Genomic DNA, 21,158 nt, shown 5'->3' with positions numbered 1-21,158 from the left:
AGGAATCTTTCATTTGCGGGAATAACGACTCTTAGCTATGAGTAGATTTGCGATAAATAAGACATTTTAGGTTTAGTAAGCAAGAAATTCTGAAAAAAAAAAATTTGAAAATATTTGACAAGTTTGTTATCGAGAACATTTTCAGAAGTAATTTAGGTGATTATGTATAATAGTTGTACCTTTGCAAAGCTCAGAAGTTGAACAATTTAAAAGAAAATTAGTCAAAGCGGAAATTCTTCTTCCAGCAGCGCAATTTTCTTTTTCAAAAATTCTACCTCTGTTTCAAGATCTTGATTCCGGATTCGCTTCTTTAGTCTGTAATTTCGAGCAGCTTCCTTATTTCTTTCTTTCGAACTTTTCAAACATTCTTGGGGACATCTTGTAGATTTCTTTTCACTATTTCTTTCCTTGTGATCAGCCTTTTTTTGTTTGTTGATTGTTTTTAAAGTGGCTCGATGGCAATTGGCATACTCCTCGGAAGTGTTTTTCTTGCCTTTAATTTGATTCTTCCTTGCTCCATCACCCTGGTAAACTTCTGTGGTAAAACTTTGGCAACACTTGGTTACCGAGACCACATGCACAGTTTCTTTTTTTATTTTTTCTTTGTTAAATGCTTAATTTTAACCATTGTTTTATACTGGGCAAGCTTCCAAAGCTGCCAAAGGGTCTATGTCAAAGAGATGCTTGTCCACTTCCAAATTATCATCAAACGTGTTGTTTGCGCTCATTAGCTGCTAATCTGTTCTAAGGCACCAGCAAACCGCCCAAAATACAAGGAAATTATCACCAAATGCATTGCTGAACTGAAAGAACGCGGGCGATCTAGCCGTCAGGCCATTCTCAAATACATAATGGCCAATTTCCAGGTTGGCAATGATGCAAAAATTGTGAACATGCATCTTAAGCAAGCTTATATATATATATATATATATATATATATATATATATATATATATATATATATATATATATATATATACATATATATATATATCCAAATTTAGGCAAAAGATCATCTTCAAGAAAAACAAGCATAATATAAAAACTAACTTACAAACAAATTAAAACTAGCTTAAGGATTTCGATGTTCAGATAACGAGAATTTTCCAAACCGCAATCCTATAAATTTTGTTTAAGTTGAAACAAACATTGGTTTTTATAAGCATCTCAGCATCTAAAAATAGAAAAATTAATAAAAAATTATAAAATTAATTAAAGTTGACATGAATTTAGGCCAGCATGGCATAGAATCTCCAAGACTGTGTAATCAATTTCTCTCCAAAATAGTTTGAAGTTCATTAATTTCTTTTTCAACCAAATACTTCTGTAGTTCCACCTCGAGTATTTCAACCTCTAGTTGAACACGGCGACTCTCAGCATCCACTACTTCCATTTCTCGCTCTAAGGTTAATAAATCTACTTTTTTTCTATCTTCAATTTCCATGTCTATTCTCTTTTCAACTCTTGTTGTTACAATCCGTGTTACTACAGTCTTTGTCAATACATCTGTGCATACCTTTGTAATTGAACACTTTGCCCTATTTTTCTTTACCTTTCCAAGCATTTTTCTTTCTTTAATTTGTTTGCCCATATTTCTTCGTGGGTCTAACGATGTCTTTACTACGGTACGATGTCTTTACTACGGTACATCTTGTTCTTTCCGACATGGCTAAGATATTCTTATACAGACAATCTTGTTCCTTCCGACTATTACAACTTCTTCTTTCCGCCATTTCAAAGACTTTCTTCACCGTTTCAAGAAATATTAAAAACTTTATAGTAATAAACTTAAAACCTTCCAGATTCAGACCTTGTACTCAACTAATTGGTACGGATAAGGTGACTACATTCCTGACTTGCCTTTAAGCTCCGCCTACGAGCACCTGTTGCGCACTATTGTATGACATCATCATTTGCTTGGAATATTTTTTTGTTTCATTACGGGCAATTTGGCTCAAATTTATGCCAGTGAAAGTTTATTTTTACGAACTGTATTTAGTTCTTTTAGGTTTTATTCTTCAGTGCATGTTTTTATTTAATGTTTTAGCACAGTAGCCTAAAACATTCTCTTCAGAAAACTATTCAAATATAGCCCGACACTATTCTGATTTTCTTTTTAGAAGGGGTTTCCGAAGTCTGAAAGAACACTTCGCTTTAAGAAACGGCCTTGTGTGGAGTTGTGAGGTTAGGCCCCAAAATAAATGAGAAGGGGAGTCAAACTACTAGCAAATGTATCTTAGAGCAGCAATTCGTAGTAGAAATATTTCATTTTGAAGTGTTTCATTTAACTTAGTTCTTGCTTAAAACCATGGACTGTGAAGTGTATGGTTTATCTATAGTCTGTGATCCAGATGCATGTATCTTTCAAGGGGTGGTGCATATCTCCTGCAGTTGGTTTGACGATAGTTTCGAGGGTATTGGATGGTGCTATCTCTGAATATTGGGGCGCACCAGTTTGCAACCATGTAGAAACGGCTTGATTTTATACTGAATCCAAAATTAGCCTATAAAGGCATTGTTGTCTGATCGTTTTTTAAATAATTTCTGATCGTTTTTTAAATAATGCTTGGAAATCCGGCACCCCCTTCATAGAAATGTCCCTTACCCCAAAGAAACATCCTCCACGGAAAGATTCTCCCGAGTAACCCCCACCTCCCGCCCCCTCCCCCCCCCCAGAAAAAAATTATTCCTGAAAATGTCTGTATACTTCCCAACAACCAATACAATATGTAAGCAATGGGCAAAGTTCATAACTTGCAGTCCTTCCCCTGGGAACTGTGGGGGATTAAGTCATCATAAAAGACATATTTATTAGATTTTCGACTATGCTAAACAAAATGGCTATCTCAAAATTTTAATTGGGTGACTGAGAAAAATATGAGCGTGGGAGGGGGCCTAGTTGCCCTCCGTTTTTTTGGTCACTTAAAAAGGGCACTAGAACTTTTAATTTCCGTTCGAATGAGTCCTCTCACGATATTCTATGACTACGGGATCGATATGATTACCCCTGCAGAAAAAAACGCTTGGTCGGCTTTATAACTTGTTCTTTGCTCCCCATTTGTTTTTTTCTGGTGTCATTATGGAAGTGTTTTTTTTCCACGTCAGAACGTCAAAAAATTCAGTCTGTCTTTTTCAAATTTTGTAAGCATTTCCTTCGTGTTCCTGTTTGGTCTCGTAACAGTTATATCTCCAAGCGTTACGGAGTTTTTGAGACATGTGATAAGATGAATGTTTTAGAAGGCAAATTCAGCGGGCGATCTGAATCAGTCGTAAATTTTCTGTTGGGCTGTATTAATCGTTTGTGGGGCATTGTTAGTGTAATTTTTAGTGTTAGCGATGATAAGAGTTGTTTATTATGTGTATTTTTTTTTAATGCTTCTCTAAGTGGATTTTCGTATGTGTAGAGGATTCAAATAAATTATTATTATAAATATAAAACCTGTCATTTTTGCTCAAGATAAAATAAAACTGAAGGTAAAACAGACTGGTTCCGACAAAATGCTTTAAAAATCTGCCTAATTTACTATAATATTTATAATAAAAAATGCCTGAATTAAATAAGAAATTAAATAAAAAAAAAACTAGTTTTTTCAAGTAAAAGTAAGAAGCAACATTAGAACTTAAATGAACAGAAATTATTACGTATATGAGGGGGTTCTCCCCAAATTCAATACCTCGCTCTTTACGCTACAGTTTTTTTTAGCGCTTTCAAAAGAGCTATATATTCTAATTAAATGGCCATTGTTATTCAGTGGTGTTTTAATTAATATTTTTTTAAAATCTTAAATTAAAGAGCGTGGTATTGAATAAGTGGATAACCCCATCATATATTTAATAACATATACTTATTAAAAAAAAAAACAATAAAAAAAAACAAGCGAAAAGGCTCAATCTTAATCGAAACTTTTAAAAACGGAACTTTGATGTAAATAAATTTATAAAAAAAAATGGGCTTATAATGATGATTATATATAAATAAATTTTATTAAGTTTAGTATTACTCATCAAAGGCTACAAGCCTGAGAAAACTTACCTGATTTTTTAAAGAGGGGGGAAACATCTCCTAAAAGTGAAAAATTTTTAATAAAAATCACACCGTCAGATTCAGCGTATTAGAAAACCTTATAACATAGGTTTCAAGCTCATATCTGCAAAAATCTGCAACTTTGTATTTTTTGCCAAAAGAAAAATATACGAATATAGAAAATCGTTACGTAAGTTAATTTGTAAATTACGTCAGAACCAAATTTAGAGACAGCCATTTAGCAAAAGAAAAGTAAAATTTTTATGCAAATTTTGTTTACTTATTCAATGACGACGAGCCAAAATAAAAGCTGCATTAACTAAAAAACAATCAGAAATTAAATAAAAAAACAAGTTTTTTAAACTGAAAGTAAGGAAACGACATTAAAACTTAAAACGAACAGAAATTATTCCGTATATGAAAGGGGCTGTCCCTTCCTCAACTCCTCGCTCTTTACGCTAAAGTTTGACTCTGTCTCACAACTTTATTTTTTTAAACAATAAGAAACTTTAGCGTAAAGAGCGAGGCGTTGAGGAGGGGACAGCCCCTTTCATATACGGAATAATTTCTGTTCGTTTTAAGTTTTAATGTCGCTCCTTACTTTCAGTTTAAAAAACTTGTTTTTTTATTTAATCTTGGAAGGAGCAAATAGCATGTAGATACTTATCATTAATGTCAATAGAGCTCTGGAAAATACCAATTCACTAAAGGAGATGTTACAGCAGGAGAGATAGCCATTTTGTTCAGCATAGTCGAAAATTTAATAAATATGTTTTTAAGGATGACTTAATCTTCCACAGTTCCCGGGGGATTGGCTGCAAGTAATGAAATTTGCCCGTTGTTTGCACTTTATATTGTTTATCGGGGAGCATACCGGCGTTTCAAGAGGAATTTTTTCTGGTGGGGAGGGGGATCGGAGTTGGGGTTTAGGGGGGCCGATTTTTCCATTGAGAATGTGTCCTTGGGTGAAGGGCATTTCTATGAAAGGGGCGCCGGATTTTCCAGCATTATTTAAGAAACGATCAGAAAGTAAATTAAAAAACAATTTTTTTTTTCAACTGAAAGTAAGGAGCAACATTAAAACTTAAAACGAACAGAAATTATTACGTATACGAGGGGGCTCGACCCCAAGTCAATACCTCACTCTTTACGCTAAAGTTGTTTTTAGTACTTTAAAAAAAGCTACCTATTCTAATTAACCGGCCTTTGTGATTCAGGGGTTTGCGATTCGAACTTTATTGTAAAGGGCGAGGTATTGCCTAGGGGGCAAACTCCCTAATGTACGTAATAATAAAATACGAATATAGAAGTTCGTTACGTAAGTTAATTCGTAAGTTACGTCAGAACAAAATTTCGAGAAAGCCATTTAGCCAAAAAAAGTAAAATTAATATGCAAATTTCGTTTTAATTATTCATGTACGGTGAGCCAAAATCAAAGCTGCATTAATTCAAAAACAATAAGAAATTAAATACAAAAAGAAAACAATTTTTTTTTTAACTGAAAATAAGGAGCGACACTAAAACTTGAAACGAACAGAAATTATTCCGTATATGAAAGGGGCTGTCCCCTCCTCACCGCCTCGCTCTTTACGCTGAAGTTTGACTCTTTCTCACATCTTTATTTTTTAAAACAATAAAAAACTTTAGCTTAACGACCTCGGCGTTGCGGCGGGGGCAGCCCCTTTCATATACGGAATAATCGCTGTTAGTTTTAAGTTTTAATGTCGTTCCTTACTTTAAATAAAAAAAAATATATTTAATTAGCGTAAGAACTGACGATAGTGCGATAAAAACGAGATTTCTACTATGATCAAGTCTTACTTGGCAATGTTTATCCTAGGAATCTTTCATTTGACCCGGTTCGTGTAGTTTTATGCTCTAATTTTTTTAGGGTCCCTCCGTCCTGTGTTTTGGTATTATTATAAATATTATAGTAAATTAGGCAGATTTTTAAAGCATTTTGTCGGAACCAGTCTGTTTTACCTTCAGTTTTATTTTATCTTGAGCAAAAATGACAGGTTTTATATTTATAATAATAATTTATTTGAATCCTCTACACATACGAAAATCCACTTAGAGAAGCATTAAAAAAAAAATACACATAATAAACAACACTTATCATCGCTAACACTAAAAATTACACTAACAATGCCCCACAAACGATTAATACAGCCCAACAGAAAATTTACGACTGATTCAGATCGCCCGCTGAATTTGCCTTCTAAAACATTCATCTTATGACATGTCTCAAAAACTCCGTAACACTTGGAGATATAACTGTTACGAGACCAAACAGGAACACGAAGCAGATGCTTAAAAAATTTGAAAAAGACAAACTGAATTTTTTGACTTTCTGACGTGGAAAAAAACTTCCATAATGACACCAGAAAAAAACAAATGGGGAGCAAAGAACAAGTTATAAAGCCGACCAAGCGTTTTTTTCTGCAGGGGTAATTATATCGATCCCGTAGTCCTAGAATATCGTGAGAGGACTCATTCGAACGGAAATTAAAAGTTCTAGTGCCCTTTTTAAGTGATAAAAAAAACTGGAGGGCAACTTGGCCCCCTCCCAAGCTCATATTTTTCTCAAAGTCACCCAATTAAAATTTTGAGATAGCCATTTTGTTTAGCATAGTCGAAAATCTAATAAATATGTCTTTTATGATGACTTAATCCCCCACAGTTCCCAGGGGAAGGGCTTTAAGTTATGAAGTTTGCCCATTGCTTACATATTGTATTGGTTATTGGGAAGTATACAGACATTTTCAGGAAGAATTTTTTTCTGGTGGGGGAGGGGGCTGGAGGAGGGGGTTACTCGGGAGAATCTTTCCGTGGAGGATGTTTCTTTGGGGTAAGGGACATTTCTATGAAGGGGGTGCCAGATTTCCAAGCATTATTTAAAAAACGATCAGAAATTAAATAAAAAAACGAATATGAATTTTATTAAGTTTAGTATTACTCATCAAAGGCTACGAGCCTGAGAAAACTTACCTGATTTTTTAAAGAGGGGGGAAACATCCCCTAAAAGTGAAAAAATTTTAATAAAAATCACACCGTCAGATTCAGCGTATCAGAAAACCTTATAACATAGGTTTCAAGCTCATATCTGCAAAAATCTGCAACTTTGTATTTTTTACCAAAAGAAAAATATACGAATATAGAAGTTCGTTACGTAAGTTAATTTGTAAATTACGTCAGAACCAAATTTAGAGACAGCCATTTAGCAAAAGAAAAGTAAAATTTTTATGCAAATTTTGTTTACTTATTCAATGACGGCGAGCCAAAATAAAAGCTGCATTAACTAAAAAACGATCAGAAATGAAATAAAAAAACAAGTTTTTTAAACTGAAAGTAAGGAGCGACATTAAAACTTAAAACGAACAGAAATTATTCCGTATATGAAAGGGGCTGTCCTTTCCTCAACTCCTCGCTCTTTACGCTAAAGTTTGACTTGTCTCACAACTTTATTTTTTAAAACAATGAAAAACTTTAGCGTAAAGAGCGAGGCGTTGAGGAGGGGACAGCCCCTTTCATATACGGAATAATTTCTGTTCGTTTTAAGTTTTAATGTCGCTCCTTACTTTCAGTTTAAAAAACTTGTTTTTTTTATTTAATCTTGGAAGGAGCAAATAGCATGTAGATACTTATCATTAATGTCAATAGAGCTCTGGAAAATACCAATTCACTAAAGGAGATGTTACAGCAGGAGAGATAGCCATTTTGTTCAGCATAGTCGAAAATTTAATAAATATGTCTTTAAGGATGACTTAATCTTCCACAGGTCCCGGGGGATTGGCTGGAAGTTATTAACTTTCCCATGGTTTACATATTGTCTTGGTTAATGGGAAGCATACAGACGTTTTCAGGAGGAATTTTTTTCGGGGGGGGCGGGGGAGCGGTGGCGGGGTTTCGGGGGGCGGGTTTTTCCATGGAGGATGTTTCCTTGGGGGAAGGGACATTTCTATGAAGGGGGCGCCGGATTTCCCAGCATCATTTAAGAAACGATCAGAAAGTAAATTAAAAAATAATTTTTTTTTTCAACTGAAAGTAAGGACCAACATTAAAACTTAAAACGAACAGAAATTATTACGTATACGAGGGGGCTCGACCCCAAGTCAATACCTCACTCTTTACGCTAAAGTTGTTTTTAGTACTTTCAAAAAAGCTACCTATTCTAATTAACCGGCCTTTGTGATTCAGGGGTTTGCGATTCGAACTTTATTGTAAAGGGCGAGGTATTGCCTAGGGGGCGAACTCCCTAATGTACGTAATAATAAAATACGAATATAGAAGTTCATTGCGTAAGTTAATTCGTAAGATAGGTCAGGAAAAAATTTCGAGAAATCCATTTAGCCAAAACAAAGTAAAATTAATATGCAAATTTTGTTTTAATTATTCATGTACGGTGAGCCAAAATCAAATCTGCATTAATTAAAAAACAATAAGATATTAAATACAAAAAGAAAACAAGTTTTTTTTAACTCAAAGTAAGGAGGGCATTAAAACTTAAAACGAACAGAAATTATTCCGTATATGAAAGGGGTTGTCCCATCCTCAACGGCTCGCGATGTACTCTAAAGTTTTTCTCTGTCTCACATATTTATTTTTTAAAAAAAAAAACAAATTTTGCTTAAAGACCTCGGCGGGGAGGAGGGGGCAGCCCCTTTCATATACGGAATAATCGCTGTTAGTTTTAAGTTTTAATGTCGTTCCTTACTTTAGATAAAAAAAAATATATTTAATTAGCGTAATAAATGACGATAGTGCTATAAAAACTATATTTCTACTATGATCTAGTCTTACTTGGCAATGTTTATTCTAGGAATCTTTCAGTTGAGGGAATAACGACTCTTAGCTATGAGTAGATTTGCGATAAATAAGACATTTTAGGTTTAGTAAGCAAGAAATTCTGAAAAAAAAATATGAAAATATTTGACAAGTTTGTTATCGAGAACATTTTCAGGAGTAATTTAGGTGATTATGTATAATAGTTGTACCTTTGCAAAGCTCAGAAGTTGAACAATTTAAAAGAAAATTAGTCAAAGCGGAAATTCTTCTTCCAGCAGCGCAATTTTCTTTTTCAAAAATTCTACCTCTGTTTCAAGATCTTGATTCCGGGTTCGCATCTTTAGTCTGTAATTTCGAGCAGCTTCCTTATTTCTTTCTTTTGAACTTTTCAAACATTCTTGGGGACATCTTGAAGTTTCCTTTTCGCCATTTTTTTTCGTGTGATCAGCCTTTTTTCGTTTCTTGATTGTTCTTAAAGCGGCTCGAGGGCAATTGGCATATTCCTCGGAAGTGTTTTTCTTGCCTTTAATTTGATTTTTCCTTGCTCCATCACCCTGTCAACTTCTGTGGTAAAACTGATGCCACACATTGGTACCGAGACTACATGCACAGTGTCTGTGTTATTTTGATCTGTGTTTAAATCGTCTGTTTTAACCTTTTTTGTGTCTTGGCAAGCTTAAAAATCTTTCCAAGGGTCCATGTCAAAGAGATGCTTGTACATTTCTAAATTATCATAAAACGGGTTGTTTTCGCTCATTAGCTGCTAATCTGTGCTAAGGCACCAGCAAACCGCCCGAAATACAAGGAAATGATCACCAAATCCATTGCTGAACTGAAAGAACGCGGGGGATCTAGCCGTCAGGCCATTCTCAAATACATAATGGTCAATTTCCAGGTTGGCAATGATGCAAAAATTGTGAACATGCATCTTAAGTAAGATTTGAAGCGTTGCCTTGCAAATAAAATTGCTATAAATCCAAAAGGTACTGGCGTAACTGGTTCTTTCAAGCTTGCAAAGCCTGTCGAGTCCGAAAAATACATGTCTGCAAAGCCAGCCAAGCCCACAGCTAAGAAAGCCTCAGTCAAGAAAACAGCCAAACCTACTACAGTTAAAAAGTCAACTTCAGCCAAAAAATTACCAAGCCTATGGCTGGTAGCAAGAAACTTGTAAAGGTTTCCAAGAAACCCACTGTTGCAAAAAAAACCGTATCAGCAATGAAATCGACACCCAAGAAGGTGTCGTCTATCAAAAAGGCTCCTGCCAAGAAAGTGGCATCTGAAAAGCCAGTAGCCGAGAAAGTATCAAAAAAGTAATTTCCATAATAGCTTATCCTATGCTACCAAAAATCCCTTTTCAGGACTATCAAAGCAAATGCTCGACGCTCGAAAATTTCTGTTCAGAAAGTTACAATGATATTAATTCAAATTTGACTTTCTAATTTTCCCTTTCAACTATAATTCAGCTGCTGCTTATACCTAAAACACGTTCAACAATCTTTAATTTTGATCTTTAGTGTTATTACCGGCTAAAAAACACCATCTTTAGGACTAATTGTGACGTCTGGCTCGTAAGGGTTCAAGCTTATTAATAAAGTGGTAACAATAATAAGCTGACAAAGGCTTGGTCAGAGCCAAATTGGTTTAGCAGCACCTTCAAACCGTCGTGGCTATATTCTAAGGGATAGAAAACATCAAAAGTGTTTCTACCTTTGATGACTTGGCTCCCCTATAGCTTCCTAAACGAGAGCTCCCTCTCGTACATAAAATGTTTCTACCTTTGATGACTAGGCTACCCTATTGCTTCCTAGTTTAGATTAGAAAAAGGAGCTCCCTCTCCTACAATAAATGCCTAAGCTTTGTAAGTAGATGAATGGACAAGCAAACTTTATTTCTTGTTACAAAAGGACAAGCCTCGAAGGTTTATTTAGATTCTATTGGGTAAGAGAGAAATCCCTCCACCCCCCATCAATTGATGGGGGAGGGGTACACCCCCCTCCCCTCTCCAAGAGATGGGGTATCACAGGCTGTATATTCATGTACTTTCGTTGCAAGTAATTTCAGGAGGAAGGGGGCTAACCCACCCATCCCTCGATTCATTTAGTTCTTCGGTGGTTAGCTGGATATCCAGAGGCATGTGAAGTCAGCTCTGCACGCACCATGAATGTATGGGAGCAGACTTCGGACGGGCACCATTACCTCCAACAAAAAATTTTTAAATTCAGAAACTGAATTTGTTTATCATTGAATCATAACAACTATAAAGTGACAATATATTTTTTTCTCTTTACATTAAAATCTATTGCAAAAAAATATCGGCCACCTACATAAAATTTCACTACTAGGCTATGAAATAAATAAATTTTAACATTATAATTTTGAATTTTTCTTCTCTATTTACGAGATTTCAAATTACCTAAAATTACCATTTTCTTGCCAAAAAAGAATTGGGAAGATGTTCTTTTTCTCTCTCTCTCTCTCTCTATATATATATATATATATATATATATATATATATATATATATATATATATATATATATATATATATATATATATATATATATATATATATATATATATATATATATATATATATATATATCTATATATATATATATATATATATATATATATATATATATATATATATATATATATATATATATATATATATATATATATATATATATATATATATCCAAATTTAGGCAAAAGATCATCTTCAAGAAAAACAAGCATAATATAAAAACTAACTTACAAATAAATTAAAAATAGCTTAAGGATTTTGATGTTCAGATAACGAGAATTTTCCAAACCGCAATCCTATAAATTTTGTTTAAGTTGAAACAAACATTGGTTTTTATAAGCATCTCAGCATCTAAAAATAGAAAAATTAATAAAAAATTATAAAATTAATTAAAGTTGACATGAATTTAGGCCAGCATGGCATAGAATCTCCAAGACTGTGTAATCAATTCCTCTCCAAAATAGTTTGAAGTTCATTAATTTCTTTTTGAACTAAATACTTCTGTAGCTCCACTTCGAGTATTTCAACCTCGAATTGAGCACGTCGAATCTCAGCATCCACTACTTCCATTTCTCGTTCTAAGGTTAATAAATCCACTTTTGTTCTTTCTTCAATTTCCATGTCTATTCTCTTTTCAATTCTCGTCGTTACAATCTGTGTTACTACCGTCTTTGTCAATACATCTTTGCATACCTTTGTAATTGAACACTTTGCCCTGTTTTTCTTTACCTTTCCAAGCATTTTTCTTTCTTTAATTTGTTTGCCCATATTTCTTCGTGGGTCTAACGATGTCTTTACTACGGTACATCTTGTTCTTTCCGACATGGCTAAGATATTCTTATACAGACAATCTTGTTCCTTCCGACTATTACAACTTCTTCTTTCCGCCATTTCAAAGACTTTCTTCGCCGTTTCAAGAAATATTAAAAACTTTATAGTAATAAACTTAAAACCTTCCAGATTCAGACCTTGTACTCAACTAATTGGTACGGATAAGGTGACTACATTCCTGACTTGCCTTTAAGCTCCGCCTACGAGCACCTGTTGCGCAATATTGTATGACATCATCATTTGCTTGGAATATTTTTTTGTTTCATTACGGGCAATTTGGCTCAAATTTATGCCAGTGAAAGTTTATTTTTACGAACTGTATTTAGTTCTTTTAGGTTTTATTCTTCAGTGCATGTTTTTATTTAATGTTTTAGCACAGTAGCCTAAAACATTCTCTTCAGAAAACTATTCAAATATAGCCCGACACTATTCTGATTTTCTTTTTAGAAGGGATTTCCGAAGTCTGAAAGAACACTTCGCTTTAAGAAACGGCCTTTAAGAAAATAAATGAGAAGGGGAGTCAAACTACTAGCAAATGTATCTTAGAGCAGCAATTCGTAGTTGAAATATTTCATTTTGAAGTGTTTCATTTAACTTAGTTCTTGCTTAAAACCATGGACTGTGAAGTGTATGGTTTATCTATAGTCTGTGATCCAGATGCATGTATCTTTCAAGGGGTGGTGCATATCTCCTGCAGTTGGCTTGACGATAGTTTCGAGGGTATTGGATGGTGCTAACTCTGAATATTGGGGCGCACCAGTTCGCAACCATGTAGAAACGGCTTGATTTTATACTGAATCCAAAATTAGCCTATAAAGGCATTGTTGCACAGTTTATTTTCTGAAGCTCCAAAATTGAAAGCGAAATAAAAACGGATACCATTTTTCTGTAGATTATTTTGGCGTTTATTGGATCTGCTCAATATAGATGCAGACCGGTGGGCTCCGATATTCGGGATCAGCACTATTGATTTGCCTAAAAACTATCTTCATACCAACTGCATCAGATGGTCAGTGTGCCACCAAACTAGCGATAGCAAGCCACGCATTACAGACTACTAGTGAAGCAGAAGAAAACTAAAAAACACATTTTGTTTAATGTTTCTCTGTTGAAGCGTTTTCATGTTTTCTATAAGAAAAAAAGTTATTTTCATTTAAATAGGTTATTTTTACATTCAATTGTTGCTATAATTGTTCCCTTTGTGAAACTACCTTTAAGCTACTAGGCAAGAAAAAGCAGGGTATATTTTGGCATAAATATATTTTCAATGACAAGAAACACAATATAATCTGGTTTTAATATTGATTGGTACAATATACCAATATATCTTGTTAATCACTTCGAAATAAAGTATAAGAAAATGAAAGACAACAAACGTGACAGTTATTCAAACACTTTTTTACATTTATATATAAGAAATATATTGGATATGACATACAATCGCCGTTTCCTATACAGGAATGTAGACAACATTTTATTGTAAGAGGAGTCAAGTGTTTTTTTGTTTTTTTTTTGTTTTTCTCTCGAGAGGTTGTAGCTATGCAACTGTACAGTAAGAGTTTCATTTGAAACTTTATTTAGGGAGGCGAGAACTTGTGTTAGGAAATAGTCATAACGGAGCTACCCTGCTTTACTTTGAAACCCCTTTGTCCAGGGATGTTACGCTTTACCTTAAACTTTGCCATTTCTTGTTAGAATGTCTTGTTCTTAGAAAAATAGAAACAAAACAGGAAAGGAGGAGGATTCCTATATGTAAGGCTATATCCAGGGTGTACCCGGTTCGTGTAGTTTTATGCTCTAATTTTTTTAGGGTCCCTCCGTCCTGTGTTTTGGTATTATTATAAATATTATAGTAAATTAGACAGATTTTTAAAGCATTTTGTCGGAACCAGTCTGTTTTACCTTCAGTTTTATTTTATCTTGAACAAAAATGACAGGTTTTATATTTATAGTAATAATAATAATTTATTTGAACCCTTTACACATACGAAAATGCACTTCGAGAAGTATTAAAAAAAATACACATAATAAACAACTCTTATCATCGCTAACACTAAAAATTACACTAACAATGCCCCACAAACGATTAATACAGCCCAACAGAAAATTTACGACTGATTCAGATCGCCCGCTGAATTTGCCTTCTAAAACATTCATCTTATCACATGTCTCAAAAACTCCGTAACGCTTGGAGATATAACTGTTACGAGACCAAACAGGAACACGAAGCAAATGCTTACAAAATTTGAAAAAGACAGACTGAATTTTTTGACGTTCTGACGTGGAAAAAAACTTCCATAATGACACCAGAAAAAAACAAATGGGGAGCAAAGAACAAGTTATAAAGCCGACCAAGCGTTTTTTTTCTGCAGGGGTAATCATATCGATCCCGTAGTCATAGAATATCGTGAGAGAACTCATTCGAACGGAAATTAAAAGTTCTAGTGCCCTTTTTAAGTGACCAAAAAAAACGGAGGGCAACTAGGCCCCCTCCCACGCTCATATTTTTCTCAAAGTCACCCAATTAAAATTTTGAGATAGCCATTTTGTTTAGCATAGTCGAAAATCTAATAAATATGTCTTTTATGATGACTTAATCCCCCACAGTTCCCAGGGGAAGGGCTGCACTTTATGAACTTTGCCCTTGGCTTCAATTTTGTTTGGTTTATGGGAACGGTTCCCCCAATGTTCAGTCATGATTTTTTTCTGGTGGAGGGGGGGGGGCTGGAGGTGCAGACTACGTGGGAGAACCCTTCCGGGGAGGAGGCTTGTTTGGGGTAAGGGACATTTCTATGAAGGGGGTGCCGGATTTCCAAGCATTATTTAAAAAACGATCAGAAATTAAATTAAAAAAAACAAGTTTTTTCGACTGAAAGTAAGAAGCAACATTAGAACTTAAAACGAACAGAAACTATAACGTATATGAGGGGGTTCTCCCCAAAGTCAATACCTCGCTCTTTACGCTACAGTTTTTTTAGTGCTTTCAAAAGAGATATCTGTTATCATTAAACGCCCTTTGTGATTCATGGGTTTGTTAATTAATTTTTTTTTTAACTTTTAACGTAAAGAGCGTGGTATTTACTTAGGAGAGAACCCCATCATATACTTAATAACATATACGTAATAAAAAAAAAACAATAAAAAAAAACAAGCGATACGGCTCAATAGTAAGCGAAACTTTTAAAAACGGAACTTTGATGTCAATAAATGTTGAAAAAGAATGGGCTTGTAATGCTGATTATAAATATATGAATTTTATTAAGTTTAGTATTACTCATCAAAGGCTACGAGCCTGAGAAAACTTACCTGAATTTGTAAAGAGGGGGGAAAAATCCCCTAAAAGTGAAAAAAATTTAATAAAAATCACACCGTCAGATTCAGTGTATCAGAAAACCTTATAACATAGGTTTCAAACTCATATCTGCAAATATCTGCAACTTTGTATTTTTTGCGAGAAGAAAAATATACGAATATAGACTTTCGTTACCTAAGTTAATTTGTAAATTACGTCAGAACCAAATTTAGAGACAGCCATTTAGCAAAAGAAAATTAAAATTTTTATACAATTGTTTTTTACTTATTCAATGACGGCGAGCCAAAATAAAAGCTGCATTAACTAAAAAACGATCAGAAATTAAATAAAAAAACAAGTTTTTTAAACTGAAAGTAAGGAGCGACATTAAAACTTAAAACGAACAGAAATTATTCCGTATATGAAAGGGGCTGTCCCTTCCTCAACTCCTCGCTCTTTACGCTAAAGTTTGACTCTGTCTCACAACTTTATTTTTTATAACAATAAAAAACTTTAGCGTAAAGAGCGAGGCGTTGAGGAGGGGGCAGCCCCCTTTATATACGTAATAATTTCTGCTCGTTTTAAGTTTTAATGTTGCTCCTTACTTTCAGTTGAAAAAACTTGTCTTTTTATTTAATCTTGGAAGGAGCAAATAGCATGTAGATACTTATCATTAATGTCAATAGAGCTCTGGAAAATACCAATTCACTAAAGGAGATGTTACAGCAGGAGAGATAGCCATTTTGTTCAGCATAGTCGAAAATTTAATAAATATGTCTTTAAGGATGACTTAATCTTCCACAGTTCCCGGGGGATGGGCTGGAAGTTATGAACTTTGCCCATTGTTTACATATAGTATTGGTTAATGGGAAGTATACAGACGTTTTCAGGGGAATTTTTTTCTGGGGGGGCGGGGGAGCGGTGGAGGGATTTCGGGGGGCGCATCTGTCCCTTGAGGATATGTCCGGGGGTAATGAGACATTTCTATTAAGGGGGCGCCGGATTTTCCAGCATTATTTAAGAAACGATCAGAAAGTAAATTAAAAAATAATTTTTTTTTCAACTGAAAGTAGGGACCAACATTAAAACTTAAAACGAATAGAAATTATTACGTATACGAGGGGGCTCGACCCCAAGTCAATACCTCACTCTTTACGCTAAAGTTGTTTTTAGTACTTTCAAAAAAGCTACCTATTCTAATTAACCGGCCTTTGTGATTCAGAGGTTTGTGATTCGAACTTTATTGTAAAGGGCGAGGTATTGCGTAGGGGGCGAACTCCCTAATGTACGTAATAATAAAATACGAATATAGAAGTTCGTTACGTAAGTTAATTCGTAAGATACGTCAGATCTAAATTTTGAGAAAGGCATTTAGCCAAAAAAAGTAAAATTCATATGCAAGTTTCGTTTTAATTATTCATGTACGGTGAGCCAAAATCAAAGCTGCATTAATTCAAAAACAATAAGAAATTAAATAAAAAAACAAAACAAGTTTTTTAACTGAAAATAAGGAGCGGCACTAAAACTTGAAACGAACAGAAATTATTCCGTATATGAAAGGGGCTGTCCCTTCCAGAACGGCTCGCTTTTTACGCTTAAGTTTGACTCTTTCTCACAACTTTATTTTTTAAAACAAAAAACAACTTTAGCGTAAAGACCTCGGCGTTGCGGCGGGGGCAGCCCCTTTCATATACGGAATAATCTCTGTTAGTTTTAAGTTTTAATGTCGTTCCTTACTTTAGATAAAAAAAAATATATATATTTAATTAGCGTAATAACTGACGTAGGTGTTATAAAAATGAGATTTCTACTATGATCTAGTCTTACTTGGCATTTTTTATTCTAGGAATCTTTCATTTGAGGGAATAACGACTCTTAGCTATGAGTAGATTTGCGATAAATAAGACATTTTAGGTTTAGTAAGCAAGAAATTCTGAAAAAAAAAAATTGAAAATATTTGACAAGTTTGTTATCGAGAACATTTTCAGGAGTAATTTAGGTGATTATGTATAATAGTTGTACCTTTGCAAAGCTCAGAAGTTGAACAATTTAAAAGAAAATTAGTCAAAGCGGAAATTCTTCTTCCAGCAGCGCAATTTTCTTTTTCAAAAATTCTACCTCTGTTTCAAGATCTTGATTCCGGATTCGCTTCTTTAGTCTGTAATTTCGAGCAGCTTCCTTATTTCTTTCTTTTGAACTTTTCAAACATTCTTGGGGACATCTTGTAGTTTTCTTTTCGCCATTTCTTTACTTGTGATCAGCCTATTTTTGTTTTTTGATTGTTTTTAAAGTGGCTCGATGGCAATTGGCATACTCCTCGGAAGTGTTTTTCTTGCCTTTAATTTGATTTTTCCTTGCTCCATCACCCTGTCAACTTCTGTGGTAAAACTGATGCCACACTTGGGTACCGATACAACAAGCACTGTGTCTGTGTTTTTTTGATCTTAGTTTAAATCGTCTGTTTTAACCTTTTTTGAGTCTTGGCATGCTACAAACTTTTGCCAAGGGTCCATGTCAAAGAGATGGTTGTACATTTCTAAATTATAATAAAACGTGTTTTTTTAGCTCATTAGCTGCTAATCTGTGCTAAGGCACCAGCAAACCGCCCGAAATACAAGGAAATTATCACCAAATCCATTGCTGAACTGAAAGAACGCGGGGGATCTAGCCGTCAGGCCATTCTCAAATACATAATGGCCAATTTCCAGGTTGGCAATGATGCAAAAGTTGTGAATATGCATCTTAAGCAAGCTTTGAAGCGTTGCCTTGCAAATGAAATTGCTATAAATCCAAAAGGTACTGGCGTAACTGGTTCTTTCAAGCTTGCAAAGCCTGTCAAGTCCGAAAAATACATGTCTGCAAAGCCAGCCAAGCCCACAGCTAAAAAAGCCTCAGTCAAGAAAACAGCCAAACCTACTACAGTTAAAAAGTCAACTTCAGCCAAAAAATTACCAAGCCTATGGCTGGTAGCAAGAAACCTGTAAAGGTTTCCAAGAAACCCACTGTTGCCAAAAAAACCGTATTAGCAATGAAATCGACACCCAAGAAGGTGTCGTCTATCAAAAAGGCTCCTGCCAAGAAAGTGACATCTCAAAAGCCAGTAGCCGAGAAAGTATCAAAAAAGTAATGTCCATAATAGCTTATCCTATGCTACCAAAAATCCCTTGTCAGGACTATCAAAGCAAACGCTCGACGCTCGAAACTTTATGTTCAGAAAGTTAAAAAGATATTAATTTTAAATTTGACTTTCTAATTTTCCCTTTCAACTCTAATTCAGCTGCTGTTTATACCTAAAACACGTTCGACAATAATTAACTTTGAACATTAGTGTTATGACAGTCTTAAAAAAACCGTCTTCAGGACTAATTGTGACGTCTGGCTTATAAGGGTTCAAGCTTATTAATAAAGTGGCAACAGTATTAAGATTACAGATCCCTGCTCAGAGCCAAACGGGTTTAGCAGCACCTTCAAATCTTCGGGGCTATTTTCTCAGAGATAGACAACATCAAAAGTGTTTCTACCTGTGATGACTTGTCTCCCCTATGGAGTCTTAACCGAGAGCTCCCTCTCGTAGATAAAATGTTTCTACCTTTGATGACTAGGCTACCCTATTGCTTCCTAGTTTAGATTAGAAAAAGGAGCTCCCTCTCCAAAAATAAATGCCTAAGCTTTGTAAGTAGATGAATGGTCAAGCAAACTTTATTTCTTGTTACAAAAGGACAAGCCTCGAAAGTTTATTTAGATTCTATTGGGTAAGAGAGAAATCACTTCACCCCCCATCAATTGAGGGGGGAGTGGTACACCCCCCATCCCCTCTCCAAGCGAGGGGGCATCCAAGGCTGTATATCCATTTCATTTCGTAGCACGTAATTTCAGGAGGAGGGGTGCTAGTCCACCCGTGCCTAGGCCCAATTAGGTATACGGTGTCTCGACGGATATCCAGAGGCACGTGAAGTCAGCTCTGCATGCGCCATGAATGCATGGGAGCAGACTGCGGACGATCGACAGGCCCCACAACCACAAATGTACAACCACCTAAAATTATTGTGTAAAATGGTTAACTGACAAATTATAATTGTAAATGATATTTTTTTCTCTTTACATAAAAATATAATTCAAAAAAAATATCTTTCACATACATAAAATTTTAAAACTAGCCTATGGAATAAATAATTTTTAAAACTAGAATTTTTACTTTTTCTTCTCTATATACGAGATTTCAAATTACCTAAAATTACCATTTTCTTGCCAAAAAAGAATTGGGAAGATGTTCTTTCTCTCTCTTTCTCTCTCTCTCTCTCTCTCTCTATATATATATATATATATATATATATATATATATATATATATATATATATATATATATATATATATATATATATATATATATATATATATATATATATATATATATATATATATATATATATATATATATATATATATATATATATATATATATATATATATATATATATATATATATATATATATATATATATATATATATATATATCCAAATTTAGGCAAAAGATCATCTTCAAGAAAAACAAGCATAATATAAAAACTAACTTACAAATAAATTAAAACTAGCTTAAGGATTTTTATGTTCAGATAACGAGAATTTTCCAAACCGCAATCCTATAAATTTTGTTGAAGTTGAAACAAACATTGTTTTTTATAAGCATCTCAGCATCTAAAAATAGAAAAATTAATAAAAAATTATAAAATTAATTAAAGTTGACATGAATTTAGGCCAACATGGCATAGAATCTCCAAAAATATGTAATTAATTTCTCTCCAAAATAGTTTGAAGTTCATTAATTTCTTTTTCAACCAAATACTTCTGTAGTTCCACCTCGAGTATTTCAACCTCGAATTGAGCACGTCGAATCTCAGCATCCACTACTTCCATTTCTCGTTCTAAGGTTAATAAATCTACTTTTGTTCTTTCTTCAATTTCCTTGTCTATTCTCTTTTCAATTCTCGTCGTTACAATCCGTGTTACTACCGTCTTTGTCAATACATCTTTGCATACCTTTGTAATTGAACACTTTGCCCTGTTTTTCTTTACCTTTCCAAGCATTTTTCTTTCTTTAATTTGTTTGCCCATATTTCTTCGTGGGTCTAACGATGTCTTTACTACGCTACATCTTGTTCTTTCCGACATGGCTAAGATATTCTTATACAGACAATCTTGTTCCTTCCGACTATTACAACTTCTTCTTTCCGCCATTTCAAAGACTTTCTTCACCGTTTCAAGAAATATTAAAAACTTTATAGTAATAAACTTAAAACCTTCCAGATTCAGACCTTGTACTCAACTAATTGGTACGGATAAGGTGACTACATTCCTGACTTGCCTTTAAGCTCCGCCTACGAGCACCTGTTGCGCAATATTGTATGACATCATCATTTGCTTGGAATATTTTTTTTGTTTCATTACGGGCAATTTGGCTCAAATTTATGCCAGTGAAAGTTTATTTTTACGAACTGTATTTAGTTCTTTTAGGTTTTATTCTTCAGTGCATGTTTTTATTTAATGTTTTAGCACAGTAGCCTAAAACATTCTCTTCAGAAAACTATTCAAATATAGCCCGACACTATTCTGATTTTCTTTTTAGAAGGGGTTTCCGAAGTCTGAAAGAACACTTCGCTTTAAGAAACGGCCTTGTGTGGAGTTGTGAGGTTAGACCC

General features: G+C 34.3%; 2 pseudogenes; both read left to right on the top strand.

Annotated features, from left to right (window-relative positions):
- The first annotated feature begins 1,611 nt into the window (after nt 1-1,611).
- LOC148951333 (putative histone H1.6) lies at nt 1,612-10,139 on the top strand (annotated as a pseudogene).
- Nucleotides 10,140-12,161: 2,022 nt separating this feature from the next.
- LOC148951332 (uncharacterized) lies at nt 12,162-18,588 on the top strand (annotated as a pseudogene).
- The last annotated feature ends 2,570 nt before the right edge of the window (nt 18,589-21,158 follow it).

This window comes from Artemia sp. Qi Xiang Cuo, chromosome 6 (genome assembly GCF_049724085.1).
Source record: "Artemia sp. Qi Xiang Cuo chromosome 6, ASM4972408v1, whole genome shotgun sequence".
Lineage (NCBI taxonomy): Eukaryota > Metazoa > Arthropoda > Branchiopoda > Anostraca > Artemiidae > Artemia > Artemia sp. Qi Xiang Cuo.
The sequence above is the reverse complement of the archived record's forward strand: the minus strand, read 5'-3'. Positions and strand labels throughout refer to the sequence as shown.